The following is a 19,549-nucleotide window of genomic DNA, read 5'->3' on the forward strand; positions in this document are numbered from 1 at the left end:
TTGCCTTATAAATTGCATTATATTTCTAACTGATACCTGGTGAACCCAAAGGTAGCATCAAACTGGGATGAAGTGAAAGAGAATAGTGTGGCCAGCAGGAGCAGAGGAGGCATTCTGCTCCTGTACTCAGCACTGGTCAGGCCACACCTTGAGTCCTGTGTCCAGTTCTGGGCCCCTCAGTTTAAGAAGGACACTGAGAGACTTGAATGTGTCCAGAGAAGGGCAACGAGGCTGGGGAGAGGTCTCAAGCTCAAGCCCTGTGAGGAGAGGCTGAGGGAGATGGGGTTGCTTAGCCTGGAGAAGAGTAGGCTCAGGGGAGACCTTATTGCTGTCTACAACTACCTTAAGGGAGGTTGTAGCCAGGTGGAGGTTGGTCTCTTTTCCCAGGCAACCAGCACCAGAACAAGAGGACACAGTCTCAAGCTGTGCCAGAGGAGGTTTAGGCTGGATGTTAGGAAGAAATTTTTCACAGAAAGAGAGATTGGCCATTGGAATGTGCTGCCCAGGGAGGTGGTGGAGTCACCGTCCCTGGAGTTGTTCAGAAAAGGATTGGACGTGGCACTTGAAGCCATGGTTTAGTAGTCATGAGGTGTTGGGTGATAGGTTGGACTTGATGATCTCTGAGGTCTTTTCCAACCTTATTGATTCTATGATTCTATGACTCTAAGTGTTTAAGAAGACTGGATGAGGCACTTAGTGCCATGGTTTAGTTGATTAGATGGTGCTGGGCGATAGGTTGGACTTGATGATCTGAAAGGTCTTTTCCAACCTGGTTAATTCTGTGATTCTGTATTTCTGCACTTAGGTACTGTGATGTAAAATAATTGTTGTGAAGGTTAAAATCAGACTGCTGAAAAGGATCTGGGTGGGGCTTCACAGAATAGAATGCAGAATTAACCAGCTGGAAAAGACCTTCAAGATCATCAAGTCCAACCTATCAGCCAACACCTTCTAATCAACTAAACCATGGCACCAAGTGCCTCATCCAGGCTCTTTTTAAACACTTCCAGTGATGGTGACTCCACCACCTCCCTGGGCAGCACATTCCAATGGCCGATCTCTCTTTCTGTGAAGAATTGTATGCACAAAGCCTGGAAAAGATCCAGAGTGTCAGGGCACGAGGAGATGATGCCAGGAACCAGGCAGTTATTTGCAACAGGAGGTACATGTACAGGATGGATGGGCTGCCTCCTCATCATAAACCCCAGCACATTACCATGGAAAACTAAAATAGCGATTGAGAAGAAAGCAATATGAAATCATCAGGGTTTGGTTCTCTGGCTGGCAGGTGAGGTGGATTTGTCATAGTCAAAGTTTTTCTGGTCCCTCCATGGTGTGATGGGCTGAAAATTCCCCCCCCCAAAATACCACAGGATCTGCCAAAGGGGTGGTCCCGGTGCCTGAAGTTCATACATTCACTGAATGGTTTGGGTTGGAAGGGACCTTAAAGAACATCTAGTTCCAACCTCCCTGCCGTGGGTAGGGACACCTTCCCCTAGCACAGGTTTCTCAAGGCCTCATCCAATCTGGCCTTGAATACCTCCAGGGGAGGGGGTATATCCATGGGTCAACCTGTTCCAGTGTCTCACCACCCTCCCTGTAAAGAATTTCTTCCTAATCTCCGGTCTAAGTCTACCCTCATCAAACTTCAAAGTCCCTGGCTTGGGATAGCATTTAGGAAGGGTTTCTAGGTTTTAGGGGGAACTTTTGGTGACTTTGTGCTCTCAAGGAGATATGGCATCAAATGACTGAAGTCCTGATAGATTTGTCTAAGGTGCTGTCATGTGGTTGCTGACAGAGAGTTGGATACCTGGGCTCACATTGGCTGCCTTGGTGGGATGGGGAGCTGCTGGATGTTGGGACATTGAGGCTAAAGCATTGCACTCAGGCTGCTCACACCTGGGACCAGTCCAAAATTTAACTTGGGTTCCTCTTGTAGTAAGGAAGCATTGAGTGCAGAAGCAGAGGCTTGAGGAAAGGACATCTTTCTTGAGGTGAGTGCAAGGATGCACTGATACTGACAAATGATTGAGCAAGCAGAGATCTCTGCTGTTACAGAGAGATAGTGACACTGTGATTCACTTCTGCAAGAGCTGCTGGTGTGTTGGTGCTGGCAGTAACCTGTGCATGTGCCTGGAATCATACAATGGCTTGGGTTGCAAGGGACGTCTAAAGGTCATCTACTCCAAAACCTCCTGCAGTGAGCAGGAGCATCAACTAGATCAGGTTGCCCAGAGCAATGTCCAACCTGATCTGAAATGTTTCCAGGGATGAGGCATCTACCACCTCTCTGAGCTGCCTGTGCCAGTATCTCAGTACCTTCAGTGTGACGAATTTCTTCCTTCTATCCAGTCCAAATCTCCCCTTTTTAAAGTTTAAAACTATCACTCCCTTGTCCTGTTGCAAGAAGCCCTTGGTGGGCTTCTGAGCCTCTGAACATGAGCCAGCAGTGTGCCCAGGTGGCCAAGAAGGCCAATGGCATCCTGGCCTGCATCAGGAATAGTGTGGCCAGCAGGAGCAGGAAAGTCATACTGCCCCTGTACTCAGCACTGGTTAGGCCACACCTTGAGTTCTGTGTCCAGTTCTGGGCCCCTCAGTTTAAGAAAGATGTTGAGATGCTGGAAGGTGTCCAGAGAAGGGCAATAAAGCTGGGGAGGGGTCTGGAGCACAGCCCTGTGAGGAGAGGCTGAGGGAGCTGGGGTTGTTTAGCCTGGAGAAGAGGAGGCTCAGGGGAGACCTTATTGCTTTCTACAACTCCCTGAAGGGAGGTTGTAGCCAGGTGGGGGTTGGTCTCTTCTCCCAGGCAACCAGCACCAGAACAAGAGGACACAGTCTCAAGCTGTGCCAGAGGAGGTGTAGGCTGGATGTTAGGAAGAAGTTCTTCATAGAAAGAGTAATTGGCCATTGGAATGTGCTGCCCAGGAAGGTGGTGGAGTCACCATCACTGGAGATGTTTAAGAAGAGATTGGATGAGGCACTTAGTGCCATGGTTTAGTTGATTAGATGGTGTTGGCTGATAGGTTGGACTTGATGATCTCGAAGGTCTTTTCTAACCTGGTTAATTCTGTGATTCTGTAATTCTGTGGACCTTTAACTGTGTGAAGACTGAGTCAGAACACCGAAACCCCAAGGCTGCAGCAGAGCTCCGTAGCACCATGCTGAAGCCCTAACCTTCCAGCTATAGAGGTCCTGCCTGACTCCCGTTTTGCTGGAGCCCACCCTCCCCGTCCCTCTCTGTTCCACCGGCTCGGGCTCTCCTTGAAACTCCCACTGCCTTCCCCAGCCCCGAGCAGAGCCGTGTGGTTCACAGCTTCCGCCGGGGTACCGGCGCCGTGTGCTGAATACCGCGGGGGCTCGGCGTGGCTGCGGCACAAAGCGCCGGGTTCTTTTGTGACTCCCTGACTCAGGAGCTCTCTCTGCATCTGTTCGAGGATGAAGTGGCTCTTGGGCTGTTTAAAGGTTGAGTGCTACTGCTCCAAACGGTGGAAGACAGATTCGGTTAAATAAACACAGGGGCTTACAAATAAATTGAAGTTTACGTGAAGAGCTGGATCAGAATATAATGTTGTCAGACACATTACAACACGCCGAGCTGAATGCAGCTCTCCAGCCATATTACTCTGAAATGTGCTTTGACACATCCCCCCCCCCTAAGTCCCTGGTGGTGGGGAAAGGGTGTGTGTGTGTGTGGAAGAGGATGGATGGTGTTGCAACCAGGAACCCACTCATTTAGCCAGAAGGAAGTCCTGCTGCCTGTTAATTACTGCATATTTGAGACTAGTTTTTTTCCTCTCTAGCACATGTGTAACCACTCTTGTAAGTAGCTATATGCAGTCCACAGAGATGGCACCATCAGCTCTGAACATCTTCTAGCCCCAGTGCCCTCTTGTGCAAGATCAGCTTTATAAAGCTATATTCTCCCTTAATAACTGAAGATACTCTTTTACTGCCTGGGAGATTGTTTGGGTTTAATTTCAGGACCACAACAGCTTTCTGCAAGGTGAAGGCAGCAAGCTTTGGTTTCATTCCTGCCCCCTATAAACAGCTCTATGTTGTGGGTGCTGCTTTTGTAGTGCTATAACAGTTGTGATTTGGAGAGTGATTTTTTTTGGGGGGGAGGGGGGCTGTGGATGGTGGACTGAAGTGCTAGGATGAGAGGGAATGGATTGAAGCTTGAGGAGGGCAGATTTAGACTGGAGATTAGGAAGAAATTCTTTACAGGTAGAGTGGTGAGATGCTGGAACAGGTTGCCCAGGGATGTCCTGGATGCCCTCTCTCTTTAGGTGTTCCAGGACAGGTTGGATGAGGCCATGAACAACCTGTGACAGTGGAAGGTATCCCTGCCCATGGCAGGGGTGTTGGAACTAGATGATCTTTAGGGTCCCTTCCAACCCAAACAATTAAATGAATCCATGAAGTAGCCACAATAACACAACTCCCTCTTTATTCCTGTGTGAGTGCAATGATATTCTGGCTGTGAAAGGCATCATGTGAGATGTGTTTATGTTGGTGGCAGGGACAAAATAGTCCCAGTGGGTAGACCAAAAGCCTGGTTTTCCACTTGTCATCCCTTTGCAGAGTTTCACATCATCCCCCAAAGTGAAAGCTCTGATTTAGTCCATTGAATTTTTATGTGGTGAGAATTTGCCAACAAAAATATTTAATGTTTTTGTGGTTGAAACAGAACTGGTTTTCTGCAAAACATCTGTTCCCTGTCCTGCAAAGACACACAGACCTTTTTATTTCAGTCTGGAGTGGATGTTACAAAGCAAACTGCTCACCTTTCCCTCACCCTTAGGTGGGAAGCCCTTGGCAGCATAGAGCTGCTGTCCTTTCCTGTTCCCCTGGGCCCTGCATCCCCACTGCCTTCCATGCCATCTAACCCACCTGCACCTAGAGCTACCCATTTAAAACATTGCTCAGAGCAGCCAGCAATGATGTAGGCAGGTGTGGTATGTTGTCCTGGCACAGCCCACCACTGTTTGGTAGTGTGATGGGTCTTGGTCCATACTGAAGCTTCCCAGAGGTTGGTTAGAAGAGTGGTGAGCCTGCAAGAAGGATGGAGAGAGAGTGTTTGCAAAGGCCTGCAGTGATAGGACAAGGGACAATGGCTTAAAACTACAGAAAGGCAGATTTATATTGGATGTTAGGAACAAGTTCTTTACTGTGAGGGTGATGGAACACTGGAACAGGTTGCCCAGGGAGGTGGTTGAGGCCCCATCCCTGGAGATATTCAGAGTGAGGCTCAATGACACCCTGGGCAACCTGATCTAGTTGGGGATGTCCCTGATGACTGCAGGGAGGTCAGACTGGATGACCTTTGGAGGTCCCTTCTATCCTGGACTATTCTATGGTTCTATGCAGGGGAATAGCTGTAGGAGTCTCATGTGATGTGGTTCATTTTGTGCTCAGCATTCTTTAAGTGCCTTTAGCACTCTGGGTTCCTCCAGGCTAGTGAAGGGTGGGCTGAGATCTCAGTGTTTCAGTCTTCCAAGAAGCATTTCAAGTCCCTTTTGCAGGAATGCAGTGGTTTGGCCAACACCAGCCTCCAAAAATGGCAGGAGTGCAGGGGAAGACAGCTGCCAGTGGAAGGGAAGCTCCAAAGTTCCTAGGAAGTTTCACAAAACACTTCTACCTGGTGTAGTTATCCTACTGATTTCCACTTTCCACCACGTTTGCACTTGTGTTTGTCAGTACTTGGGATGTCAGGTTTGGACTGGGAACTTGGTGTGTTGGACATGGTGAATGATTGCCTTTATTTAGTCTCTGAAACTGCTCCTAGTCATTTTCTCTCTTCTTGCAAAGTGCCTATTCAGATGGCCCAGCTGAACCAGGTTCATATCCCAGCAGGTCATAAATTCATAACTGGGGTTTACTGGTTCCTTTATTGGAAACTCCAGAATGCACATTGAGTTTTAGAGCCTCATTTGTTGGATCTTGTGTGATGTCTTCTCAGGTTCAAAGGGAAAGAAAAAAAAATCTGCCTACTTCTGCTCCCTGGGGTGAAAAATATTGAAGTAGGTGCATCTTCTTGGCTCAGATGGATGTTCCTGGTGCTCCCCAGTGAGCATCATTCACCACTGTGCTGCGCCAAGGGAGCTGGATCTGCCTCAGTGAAAGTGCTGGACCACAGTCAGTGAGGGTGCTGGGTCACAGGCAGGACTCAGATCTGCTTTGGTGAGGGTGCTGGACCACAGGAGTTGGACCATGCTGGCAGCACAGCTGGATGTGAATTTTCTGATGCTGGCATTGGGAGAGTTTTCCTGAGGGCTGCTGTGAGTGAGCACCTAGAATCATAGAATCAACAAGGTTGGAAAAGACCTCAAAGATCATCAAGTTCAACCTGTCACCCAAGACCTCATGGCTACTAGACCATGGCACCAAGTGCCACGTCCAATCCCCTTTTGAACATCTCTAAGGTTGGTGATTCCACCACCTCCCTGGGCAGCACACTTCTGGTAGTCAGTGCTGAGTTCTATTGAAAATCACATTTCAGGACAGTATCCACTGAAACCCATGCTGACAGCAGTGTGTAGTCTCTTCTGCCTAGAGATAATAAAAGCATCATCACACCACTTGAGCTTTTCTCAGTGGTGAGTACCCAAGAATCAAAATAAAAACACAGAATTAAGAAAGCCCAGCACTTAAACAGCCCGAGCTGTGCTGCATGGACTGTGTCCCCGTGTTGAATGACAGAGCCATAAAATATTTTGGGTTGAGAAAGACCTTCCTGAAGAGTCTTTTGGGTGCCTGGAGGGAATACCAGGCCTGGGGATGCTGGCAGCGGAAGATGGGTGGGACGAGAAGATGGGTGGAGAAGAGATGAATAGAGAGAAGTGGGTAGAAAAAGGGAAAGTTTGTGTGGAGAAACCCACCAGAATGGATGAAATGCAGAGTGAAACCCCTCTTGCATCCAGCCCCTCTGCTCTAGATGGGGAGGGCTGGACCAGCCGGCCGTTCGGGGCCGGGATGCGGCGATCTCCGGTGACACCGTGTGGCAGGTCCCCGCATCTCCGCCCTGGCAGCTGCGGCAGCTGCAGCCTCCCCAACAATGGGGATTTTAAAAAGCAACCCTGAATCCTCTCCAAACACCTCCTGAGCACAGACAAATGTCCTCCAGTGGAGGGACAGAGCGTGCGGTGCTGGCTGCAGAGCCCTTTTTTCTCCCCTGCGCCCCTGCAGCTGTCCTGGAAACAGCTCCACCAGATTCCCCAGTTCCTCAGAACGAGATGGATACAGGCATTTCCCAGTAAGGCCTGTCTGGATCACCTCAGCTGATCCAAGCTATTTGTATTTCCCCCTCGTTGCACTAACCCCTAGTGCCACATTCTTGAAAGCAGGTTGATTTTAGAGAGAGGGACTTTTTAATGTCTGATTTAAGTAGGCACCAGGCCCTGGACAGGAACCATACCTAATGTATTCAACTGATTCTACTCTCAGAAAAAAACCTCTTTATCTTCAGCCCCTTCCAGCGAGGAGGATTTGGCACTGTAAAGCTCAGCTCTGCTTGTTTTGGGGCCTGAGGAGCAGGCCAATTCCCCACCAACCTGCTTTAATCTACAGGTGTATGGGGCTGGGAGACAGCAAGGCAGGAGTCACCAAGCTGAAGCAGAGCTCTGATTCTTCCTGGATGGAAAAAAAACAAATAATGAAGCTGTCCCTTAAATTATTTGGTGTTTGAAACACGATTTAAATAAGTTAACCCCGACTAAAACATCTGAGCAACATAAGTGGCATTTACCTTGTTTAAACGAAAGCCAACCAGGCACTGCAAGCTAGGCAGGTGTGGCTGGAACACAAACTCCTGGTCTCATGTTCAGCAACAAAGGGAATAAACTCCAACTTTATGAAATTATGAGAACTTTATGAAATTTATGAGATTATCCTGGTGGCAATAACTGAGCACCTGAAGGATGGCCAAGGGCTCAGGTCCAGCCAACATGGATTTAGGAAGGGCAGGTCCTGCCTCTCCAACCTGATCTCTTTCTATGATCAGGTGACCCGTCTGGTGGACGTGGGGAGGCCTGTGGATGTGGTCTACCTGGACTTCAGCAAGGCCTTTGACACCGTCCCCCACAGCAAACTGCTATCTAAGCTGTCAGCTCGTGGCTTGGTCCACTACACTTTGTGCTGGGTTAGGAACTGGCTGGAGGGCCGGGCCCAGAGAGTGGTGGTGAATGGTGCCACATCCAGCTGGCGGCCAGTCACCAGTGGCGTCCCCCAGGGATCAGTGCTGGGCCCCGTCCTCTTTAACATCTTCATTGATGATCTGGATGAGGGGGTTGAATCAGTCATCAGCAAGTTTGCAGATGACACCAAGTTAGGAGCAGATGTTAGTCAGTTAGAGGGTAGAAAGGCTCTGCAGAGGGACCTCGACAGACTGGACAGATAGGCAGAATCCAATGGGATGGCATTTAACAAGTCCAAGTGCCGAGTGCTGCACTTTGGCCATGGCAATCCCATGCAGAGGTACAGGCTGGGGTCAGAGTGGCTGGAGAGCACCCAAACAGAGAGGGACCTGGGGGTGCTGATCGACAGCCACCTGAATATGAGCCAGCAGTGTGCCCAGGTGGCCAAGAGGGCCAATGGCATCCTGGCCTGCATTAGGAATAGTGTGGCCAGCAAGAGCAGGAAAGTCATTGTGCCCCTGTACTCTGCTTTGGTTAGGCCACACCTCGAGTACTGTGTCCAGTTCTGGGCCCCTCAGTTTAAGAAGGACATTGAAACACTTGAACGTGTCCAGAGAAGGGCAACAAGGCTGGTGAGAGGCCTTGAACACAAGCCCTATGAGGAGAGGCTGAGGGAGCTGGGATTGTTTAGCCTGGAGAAGAGAAGGCTCAGGGGTGACCTCATTGCTCTCTACAACTACCTGAGGGGTGGTTGTGGCCGGGAAGGGGTTGGTCTCTTCTCCCAGGCAACCAGCACCAGAACAAGGGGACACAGTCTCAAGCTGCGCCAGGGGAGGTTCAGACTCGAGGTGAGGAGGAAGTTCTTCACTGAGCGAGTCATTCGTCATTGGAATGGGCTGCCCAGGGAGTTGGTTGAGTCACCGTCCCTGGAGGAGTTCAAGAGGGGATTGGACGTGGCACTTGGTGCCATGGTCTAGTCATGGGGTCTGTGTTGATAGGTTGGACTCAATGATCCTCGAGGTCCTTTCCAACCTTAGTTATACTGTGATACTGTGATACTGTGAAATTATTCGTGGCAGTAATGGTCCAAAGCTTGTGATACAAACCACAAATTACTTTAGAGTAGCCTGATGCTTCCATGCTTCTCTTAGTTGCCAAAACAGTAACAGGATGAGAAGAAATGGCCTCAAGGTGCAGCAGGGAAGGTTTAGGTTGGATATTAGAAGAAGCATCTTGACTAAGAGGGTTCTCAGACTGGAACAGGCTGCCCAGGGAAGTGGTGGAGTCACTGTCCCTGGGGGTGTTCAAAGGACACTTTGGGACACAGTTGAGTGGTGGACTTGGTAGTGTTGGTTTGATGGTTGGACTTGATGCAATGAAGCTGGAAGTGGGGAGATTCAGGCTGGATGTGAAGAGGAAGTTGTTCACCATGAGAGTGGTGAAGCCCTGGAATGGGTTGTCCAGGGAGGTGGTTGAGGCCCCGTCCCTGGAGGTGCTTAAGCCCAGGCTGGATGAGTCTCTGGCCATCCTGATCTAGTGTGGGGTATCCCTGCCCATGGCAGGGGGGTTGGAAACAGATGATCCTTGTGGTCCCTTCCAACCCTGACTGATACTATGATACTATGATTTTGGAGGTATTTTTTGGACCTTAATGACTCTGTGCTCTCTTACTGCTGTGGAAGTTACTCATGATGCGTGCAACATAAATTCATTAATAAAGGAAGACCTTCATAGGACTCTCAGGGCAGAAAATGTATTTTAGGAGGGCAAATATCTTGCTCAGAGTAACACCAGGAGCCTGTGCAGGCACTGGCCACGTTCAGAGGGTGCCTGCCCTCCTAGGGCTCTTGGACAGGCAGAGAGCAGAGCAAAAAGAAGATTTAGAGCTCAGGAAAGAGCCCAAACAATGGACAATGGAGCCATTTAAGGGACAACAAACAACTTTGTACCCTGTGAGTTTGTCCCATTGAAGTCACGGGGTGAGCACCGTGGCGGAGGGGAATGAATGGGTGTTTTACTTTATGTTTCAAGGGAGCCAGGGCTTTGCCTGCTGTGCAGCCACTTCAGATGCTGTGGAATTTATTTATTTACTTATTTTTCCACAGGATCAGGGCCAGGAAGAAAATGGGAACAAAAGCCTCACATTCACTGTGAGGAAAAAGAAAGAAAGAAAGAAAGAAAGAAAGAAAGAAAGAAAGAAAGAAAGAAAGAAAGAAAGAAAGAAAGAAAGAAAGAAAGAAAGAAAGAAAGAAAGAAAGAAAGAAAGAAAGAAAGAAAGAAAGAAAGAAAGAAAGAAAGAAAGAAAGAAAGAAAGAAAGAAAGAAAGAAAGAAAGAAAGAAAGAAAGAAAGAAAGAAAGAAAGAAAGAAAGGAAGGAAGGAAGGAAGAAAAGGAAGGAAGGGAGAGAAAGGGCTTTAAAATAAGGCACAGATGGGAAAATATGAATATCCTGGTTAAGAAAGCCAAGCAGAAAGGGAATGGACCTTTCCCTCAGACCAATTTGAAGCTGGAGAGCTGGAGCAGCCCCTCTTCCAGAGCATCAGGGGCTAAGGAGGGCTGTGGTGGTGTTGGCACAGGCTGGAAAGCTGAAACCTATGCCCAGCACTGGGCACATTGCATGCCCAGTGGGCTGAGGGTGTGTGGTGGGACCCGTCTCTGGCACCCCTGGATTATGACTGGAGCAAATCCTGTGGCTGTGAGTGAGCTGAGGTTGGTAGCCCAAGCAAGGACAGAAAGTTTGGGATGAAGCTACTATGGACTTTCTTATTCCTTTTGGTGGTGGTGTGCTGCCTGGCTGCAGCTCAGTGTGGTGGGGGTTGGGAGATGGAGCAATAAGCAGGTGACATAAAGACAGATTCTCCTGGAGACAGAAGAAATTAGAAAGCACTTCCTCCTCCAATTCTGCTCTGACTGCCAGATGAAGCAGGGCTGTGCTCTCATTCAAAGCACAACAGCTGCTTTGCTGAGAGGGATGCTTGGGCTCCCTAACTTGGGTTTGTCATCTTTTTGATTGTGTTGTGTGCTCTGGGAATGAGCTGTGAGAACTGGAGAGCCTACAGGAACATTGAAGAATTTTCCTGGAGTTTAGGAGGATTATAATAGAAATAATTAGAGAGAAAAAAACCCAACAACCAACCCCACAAAACACCAAAAAACCCCCAAACCCACAAGCAAACAAATCAAGACTGAACAGGAGCAAAGCTAGAAAGGGCAAAGTAAAAATGGGGGAGGTGTGCTGGATGGAGGTGCACTGCCTTGCTCCACTTCCTCTGGTGCTCCATCTCTGCAAGGTCTCTAGCCCCTTTCCAGGTGTTACAGGCCTGAGTTTTCCACAAATAATTCCTTTTAATCAAACAATCCTAGGGCAAGAGATAATTTTCTCCATGCATCCAGTGATGGCAAAATCCTCCAACCACAAGGCTGGGAAACCTAGGGCTGCTTAGTCTGGAGAGGAGAAGAATGAGAAGAGATCATATTAAAGGTTAGGAATATCTGAAGGGTGGCTGTCAAGAAGAAGGGACCAGGCTCTTTGCAGTGGTGTCCTGTGACAGCACAAGGGGCAATGGATACAAACTGGAGTTCCACTTCAACACGAGGAAAAACTTCTTTATTGTAAGGGTCACAGAGCCCTGGAGCAGGCTGCCCAGAGAAGTTGTGGAGTCTCCTTCTCTGAAGACCTTTGTGGCCGGTTGACGTTGCCCCCTTAAGAAAGGGAATATGGTGGACGGAAGTTGGTAAACGGAAGGAATAGTCTAAACTAATTTCATTGGACGAGTGGGAGGAAGCACCTTCTGAGCTGGGACTATACTGGGTTTTTCCAGCACCTTATCCTCAGTCTTGCTTCCGCCTTTGCATGGTGCAGCAGCTCTGCAGCTAACTCTGTGCTGGGCTTTCTGCCAAGGCCTCGGCCTTGAAAACAAGATACCAGGCCTGTATATTAACTTTTTTCCAATTAACACAAAACTGCTTTTAACTTCTTTCTTTCGCTCTCTCTCTCTTCTAACCTAATCTGGGGAAAGGGGGGAAAGAGGAGGTGGGGAACCCCCTCTCTGCCGAGGGGTTTACTCTCATTTCTGTGTTACTCTGTTGTATATCTTTGTATATATTGTAGATATTGTAAATTTGTAAATATCTCCCTGCAAACCCTACATCGCTTTGTAAATATAGCTCCACTGCTTTGCTAATTCAGCTTGCGAGTTTTTTTTTCCTTTCCCTTCAATTTTTTTTCCCTTTTACTTTACAAAGGGGGAAGGGAGGAGGCTTCTTGGCCTTACCCCTTCCATCCCACGACATTTTTTTTATTGGCGTACCCAACGTGCGGCAGATAATTAGTTTAATTTATTATTTGATTGATTTAGTGTTTTCCAGCTGAATTAGCAAACATGAAGGTATTGTGGTTTGTGGAGCGATTATTCTTTTCAATTTTTGGGGCTCTGGTTTACAGGTATTGTTTGGGTTTGATTCTGGATTACCTGGGTAAATATTTGGTGCGGACAATTTATATGTGGGTTATGTATAGAGTTAAATTATGGTATGGAAAATGTATTAATTTATTATGGCCAGTGAGATACAGGAATGTTACCTCCACCACTCTCCCAATTGAGATAAAGGGTTTTAAGATTCCGCCTGAGGAGACAGTAACTTTAGGTGATGCCTGGGATCCAAAGATGATTTATGTGATGTGTATAATTCTGCTGCTGGTGATAACTAATGTGTTTTCTCTGTATTCCTTGTGGCGAGAGAGAAAGGTGTCCAGAGCGTGTTTTGTTATTAAAACTAGATCAAAAAGAAAACGCCGTGGCTCTCGATCAGTCCCAGAGTCATCTAGTGACGAGGACGGTGGAGAACCCGTGTCAGTCAAAAAGAAGGCTAAAAAGTTAATTGGTAAGGCAGCTCTAAATGACTTTGCTGATTCTAGCAAGCAGCCAAGGGCATCGGCTGGTATCAACATGGCACCTACTCCTTCTCCCACTCCTTCTCTTTCTTCTTCTTCTCCGTCGGCCAGTAATGGAGCAACGTCACTTCCACCCACTCCCTCGGTGGGACCGGAAGTCACTGCCCCAGCAGCTGATTTATCTCAGGACCTATCAGCTTCCATTAAGGTGGCTGTAAATGCAAACACAGCTCCAGTCAAGATGGCTCCTTTAAAGACTAGAAGTGGAAAGGCCCAAGATGGAGAAGAAGAGGTGGAGACTGATCCTGGTGAGGGGCCCTCTACTCTAAAAGATCCTGCTCAGGAGGAAGAGAAGGTTTGTTTTAAAGATCTAGCTAACCTAGTGAGATCAAAGCAGGATAGAGATGAAGCTAGGAAAGCAGCTGGCAAAGGTGGTTCTCAGCTTAAAGAGATCCTTAGGAGAATGACAGCAGGATTATATGGGCAAAGAATTCAGGGAGACGAGGAGGAAGATGATATTACGGACTGTTCGTCACCACGGGAGGAATTGCGAAATGTCCGTAAAGATTTCACCAGGGCAGATAAGGAGCCAGTTCTAGCTTGGCTTAGTAGGTGTTATGATACAGGTGCTTCAGCTCTAACAGTTGGAGACAAGTCAGCAGCTCAGTTAGGAACTCTCTCGAGGGACAATGGAATAGATAGACATCTAGGCGAAGCTCTCGGTAAGGTTAATCTGTGGATACGCCTTTTAATAGCGGTTGCCCTGAGATATCCTTCCCGAGATGATCTTCCCTGGAATCCTAAACCCTGGACTACCATAGATGAGGGAATTAAGCGCTTGAGAGAATTTGCTGTTAGAGAGCTACTCTATGGTGAACATGAAACTCTGAATCCTGATGACATTCCTGTGGATATTGGTCTTGCTAAAAAGATCATCAAACTTGCTCCTTCTAATTATGCAAACATTCTGGCAAGCAGAATTGTGTCAAGAAGTTATGGTGGAGCTTCTCCTACGGTTGGCCAATTCAGTGATCAAATGAGACAATTGGAGGATAGCATGACACGTGGTTCTTTGGTTTCAGCCATTGAAATTCTGTCTGGAAAAATTGAGAATTGCATGAAGGATCTGAAAGATTCCATATACCAATTGGCACAGAAGGATAATTTCAATTCTTCCTCCAGGTGGGTACAAGTTTCATCTGTGAGGAATACACGTCCTCCAAGGAGGTCATTCCAAAACAGGTCATTCCAAAACAGGTCGTTCCAAAACAGACCACCAAGGCAATCACGTAGAACTATTTGGATAACTCTGCGTGATCAGTTTGGTGAGAACATGAACCGCTGGGATGGCCAACCAACTTCTAATCTTTTCAGGAGACTGAGGGAATTGCAAAGTGGCAGAACCCGAGGTAGCAATACCAGAAGGGTAGCTGTTACTTCCACAGTTCCCCAGAACGACTCTTATGGCTCCAACAGTGGCTCCAGTTATAACATGCAAAGTTATAACCCTGCACAATATGTGCAATGCACATGTGCGCATGTTCCCCATAACTAGGGGTGCCCTGCCTCCCGCCAGGGGGAGGAGAGGGATAACAGAGATAACAGAATCTATTGGGATGTGTACATTCAGTGGCCTGGCACTTCACAATTTCGGAAGTACAGGGCCTTGGTTGACACAGGAGCTCAGTGCACCATAATACCATCAAATTATCAGGGATCGGAGTCTATAACTATTCTGGGAGTCACTGGTGGATCTCAAGAGCTAAGTAAGGTAGAGGTTAATATAAGTTTAACTGGTAAACAATGGAGGAAGCATACAGTTGTGACCGGACCTGATGCACCTTGTATTTTGGGAATTGATTTTCTGAGAGAAGGGCGTTTCAAAGACCCTAGAGGTTACAAATGGGCTTTTGGAGTAGCTTCAATAGAAATTGATGGACAAAAATTGAAGCTGTCTGCCAGACCTGAACTTTCTGATGAATCTGCAGTTGTGGGACAACATAAGATACAGGACATTAAATTGCCGATTGCTTCTCAGACTGTGCATCACAGACAATACAGAACCAACCGTGACTCTTTGTTGCCCATTCAGAATCTGATTCGTCAGTTGGAGAGTCAGAAAGTCGTCAGCAAAACTCATTCACCTTTCAACAGTCCAGTGTGGCCTGTGTGAAAGCAGAATGGAGACTGGCGTCTGACAGTAGACTACCGAGCCCTAAATGAAGTGACACCACCTATGAGTGCAGCAGTACCAGACATGATGGAACTACAGTATGAGCTGGAATCCAAAGAGGCCAAGTGGTATGCTACCATAGACATTGCTAATGCATTTTTCTCTATTCCCATAGCAGAGGAATGCAGGCCTCAGTTTGCTTTCACCTGGAGAGGAATCCAGTACACTTTCAACAGGCTGCCAATGGGCTGGATCCACAGCTCAAGCATCTGTCATGCAGTGATCCACGATGCTCTGGAGAAAGGCGGTGCTCCAGAACACATCCAGTTCATTGATGACATCATCGTCTGGGGTAAAACTGCTGAGGAAGTCTTCAAGAAAGGTAACAAAATCATTGACATTCTTCTGAATGCAGGTTTTGCCATCAAGCGAGACAAGGTGAAAGGACCTACCACAGAGATTCAATTTCTGGGAGTGCGGTGGCAGGATGGACGCCGACACATTCCAGTGGATGTGGTAAATAGAGTCTCTACCATGGCAAGTCCCACAAACAAGCAAGAGACCCTACGTTTCTTGGGAATAGTGGGATTTTGGAGACTGCACATTCCTGGATACAGTCAAATTGTGAAACCTCTGTATGATGTGACTCGAAAGAGAAACCATTTCCACTGGGGACCTGAACAGCAAGCAGCCTTTGACCAGATAAAGCAAGAGGTAATTCAAGCAATGGGTCTGGGACCTGTCCGAGATGGTCCAGACATTAAGAACATTTTGTACACGGCTGCAAGTGACAATGGTCCAACCTGGTGCTTGTGGCAAAAAGCTCCAGGTGAGACACGTGGGCGACCTCTTGGTTTCTGGAGTCGAGGTTACAGAGGCTCAGAGGCTAATTATACTCCAACAGAGAAAGAAATTTTAGCTGCCTATGAAGGAGTAAAAGCATCTTCTGAAGTGATTGGAACTGAATCACAACTTCTTCTAGCTCCCAGATTACCAGTTTTGAATTGGATGTTCAAAGGCAAAGGCTCCACACCACATCATGCCACAGACTCAACATGGTCTAAGTGGATGGCTCTGATAACACAGAGAGCTCGAATGGGAAATCTTGAAAGACCTGGTCTAGTGGAGGTGATCTCAAGTTGGCCTGAAGGTATCAACTGTGCTAAACCTCCGGAGGAGAAAGTAACTCGTGCTGAGGAAGCTCCTCCTTACAATGACCTTTCTGATGATGAAAAGAAATATGCTTTGTTCACAGACGGTTCCTGTCGTCTTGTTGGAAACAAGCGAAGGTGGAAGTCTGCAGTGTGGAGTCCAACACGCCGAGTTGCAGAGGCGAAAGATGGAGAAGGAGAATCCAGTCAGTTCGCAGAGGTAAAAGCTGTCCAGCTAGCTCTCGACGTGGCTGAGCATGAGAGATGGCCAAAGCTTTATCTCTACACCGACTCATGGATGGTAGCCAATGCTCTATGGGGTTGGCTAAAGAACTGGAAAAAGAGTGGTTGGCAGAGAAAAGGAAAACCCATTTGGGCAGCCAACCTATGGCAGGACATTGCTGATCGAATCGAGAGAATTCCAGTGAAAGTAAGACACATCGATGCTCACATTCCTAAGAGCAAAGCTACTGAGGAACAGCAACACAACCATCAGGCAGATCTAGCTGCAAGAGTTTCTCAAGTAGACATGGACTCTAATCTTGATCTCGACTGGAAACACCGAGGTGAGATATTCTTAGCTCGGTGGGCTCACGATTCGTCAGGACATCAAGGCAGAGATGCAACATACCAATGGGCTCGTGACAGATCCATAGACATTTCCATGGATGCTATCACACAAGTCATCCATGACTGTGACATTTGTGCTGCTATTAAGCAGGCAAAACGACTTAAGCCCTTGTGGTATGGTGACAGATGGTCCAAGTACAAGTATGGTGAAGCTTGGCAGATTGACTACATCACTCTACCACGTTCTCGTTCTGGTAAGCAATACGTGCTTACTATGGTAGAGGCAAACACTGGGTGGTTGGAAACTTATCCAGTTCCACATGCAACTGCACGCAACACCATTCTCGGTCTGGAGAGACAAATCCTGTGGAGACACGGAACTCCGGAGAGGATTGAGTCAGACAACGGAACTCATTTCAAGAACAACCTTGTAAAGAGCTGGGCAAAAGAGCACGGTATTGAGTGGATATTCCACATTCCCTACTATGCACCAGCTTCAGGGAAGATTGAACGCTACAACGGTTTGTTGAAGACCACTCTTAAAGCCATGGGAGGTGGATCTTTGAAAAACTGGGAAAAACATTTGGCACAAGCAACCTGGCTGGTAAATAGTAGAGGTTCAGTGAACCGAGCTGGACCTGCACATTCAGATTTGCTACGGAAAGTAGAAGGTGATAGAGTTCCTGTTGTTAGAGAAAAGAATCTGTTAGGTAAAACTGTTTGGGTATTTTCACCCTCAGGAGAGGCTAAACCTGTCCGAGGGGTGGTTTCAGCTGAAGGTCCGGGTCACACTTATTGGGTAATGCAAGAGAATGGTGAAATTCAGTGTATTCCACAAAGAAATTTAACTTTAGCTGAAAGAGGTTAATTTCGAACTGCTGTACAGCTACATCGCATCCAGAGGAAGAATCAACGAGGAATCTACGATGCACGAACCCTGAGATCCCTGAGATCCCTGAGTCAACTAAGAGACCCTGAGAATCCTTGTTTCCCTTTTCTTCGCTTTGTCGGCGAGGAAATGAACTGTTTTCCATTTTTCTCGTTTTCTGATTTTCTTGGACTTTTGAATCATCTACATCTGAGCATAGCCGGAATGGACTATGAACTTTACTCACGAACTGTAAATATCGTTTTGGATTGGATGGACAGTATGAACAGCCAATGAAATTGTTTAGAAGGGGTGGACTGTGGCCGGTTGACGTTGCCCCCTTAAGAAAGGGAATATGGTGGACGGAAGTTGGTAAACGGAAGGAATAGTCTAAACTAATTTCATTGGACGAGTGGGAGGAAGCACCTTCTGAGCTGGGACTATACTGGGTTTTTCCAGCACCTTATCCTCAGTCTTGCTTCCGCCTTTGCATGGTGCAGCAGCTCTGCAGCTAACTCTGTGCTGGGCTTTCTGCCAAGGCCTCGGCCTTGAAAACAAGATACCAGGCCTGTATATTAACTTTTTTCCAATTAACACAAAACTGCTTTTAACTTCTTTCTTTCGCTCTCTCTCTCTTCTAACCTAATCTGGGGAAAGGGGGGAAAGAGGAGGTGGGGAACCCCCTCTCTGCCGAGGGGTTTACTCTCATTTCTGTGTTACTCTGTTGTATATCTTTGTATATATTGTAGATATTGTAAATTTGTAAATATCTCCCTGCAAACCCTACATCGCTTTGTAAATATAGCTCCACTGCTTTGCTAATTCAGCTTGCGAGTTTTTTTTCCTTTCCCTTCAATTTTTTTTCCCTTTTACTTTACAAAGGGGGAAGGGAGGAGGCTTCTTGGCCTTACCCCTTCCATCCCACGACAACCTTCAAGATCCATCTGGATGCATTCCTGTGTGACCTGCCCTAGGTGATCCTGCTTTGGCAGGGGAGTGGACTTATCTTCAGAGGTCCCTTCCAACCCCTACCATTCTGTGATTCACCCCAAAATCCACCTTTCCCACCTTCCACCTCTCCCCAGCCTCAGTATTTGTGTGATGTGCAGAGGCTGTTGCCATTGTTCTCTGGGCTGGGCTGGTCTGATCCTGTGTGGCAGGAGGATGCTTTGCTCCAGGATGCTGCCAGCTAGGGAAAATCCCTGGAGCCATATCACCCTGTGCCTGCTCCAGCAGCTGCAATGTGCGTGTGAGGTTAATTAGCATAATTAATAGTGAATGCTCTAATTGCAGACATTTAGCAGGAGACTTTATGATTATTGTTTTCTGCTGCAATTGTGCCAAACACTTGGGTGTCCCTTTATTAAAAGAAACAAAGCCACAATTAGGCCCTGCCTAATCCCAGTGCTGGCAGGAGACCTGTGGGGACTCACTCTGGAAGCAAGGTGCTCCTGGACTGATTCCCTCATTCCCTCACTTGCCACCTCAGTGACATGGGGTTTGGGGCAGAATGATTTTTTTAGGATGAGAGGGAATGGATTGAACTTGAGGAGGGTAGATTTAGACTGGAGATTAGAAAGAAATTCTTTCCAGTGAGGATGGTGAGACACTGGAACAGGTTGCTCAGGGAGGTCATGGATGACCCCTCTCTGGAGATGTTCCAGACCAGGTTGGGTGAGGCCTTGAGCAACCTGGTCTAGCAGAGGGTGTTCCTGCCCATGGCAGAGGGGTTGGAACTAGATGATCTTTGAGGTCACTTCCAATT

Source organism: Melanerpes formicivorus, unplaced genomic scaffold (genome assembly GCF_026170545.1).
Source record: "Melanerpes formicivorus ecotype bairdi unplaced genomic scaffold, bMelFor1.0.p_v2 SCAF_9, whole genome shotgun sequence".
Lineage (NCBI taxonomy): Eukaryota > Metazoa > Chordata > Aves > Piciformes > Picidae > Melanerpes > Melanerpes formicivorus.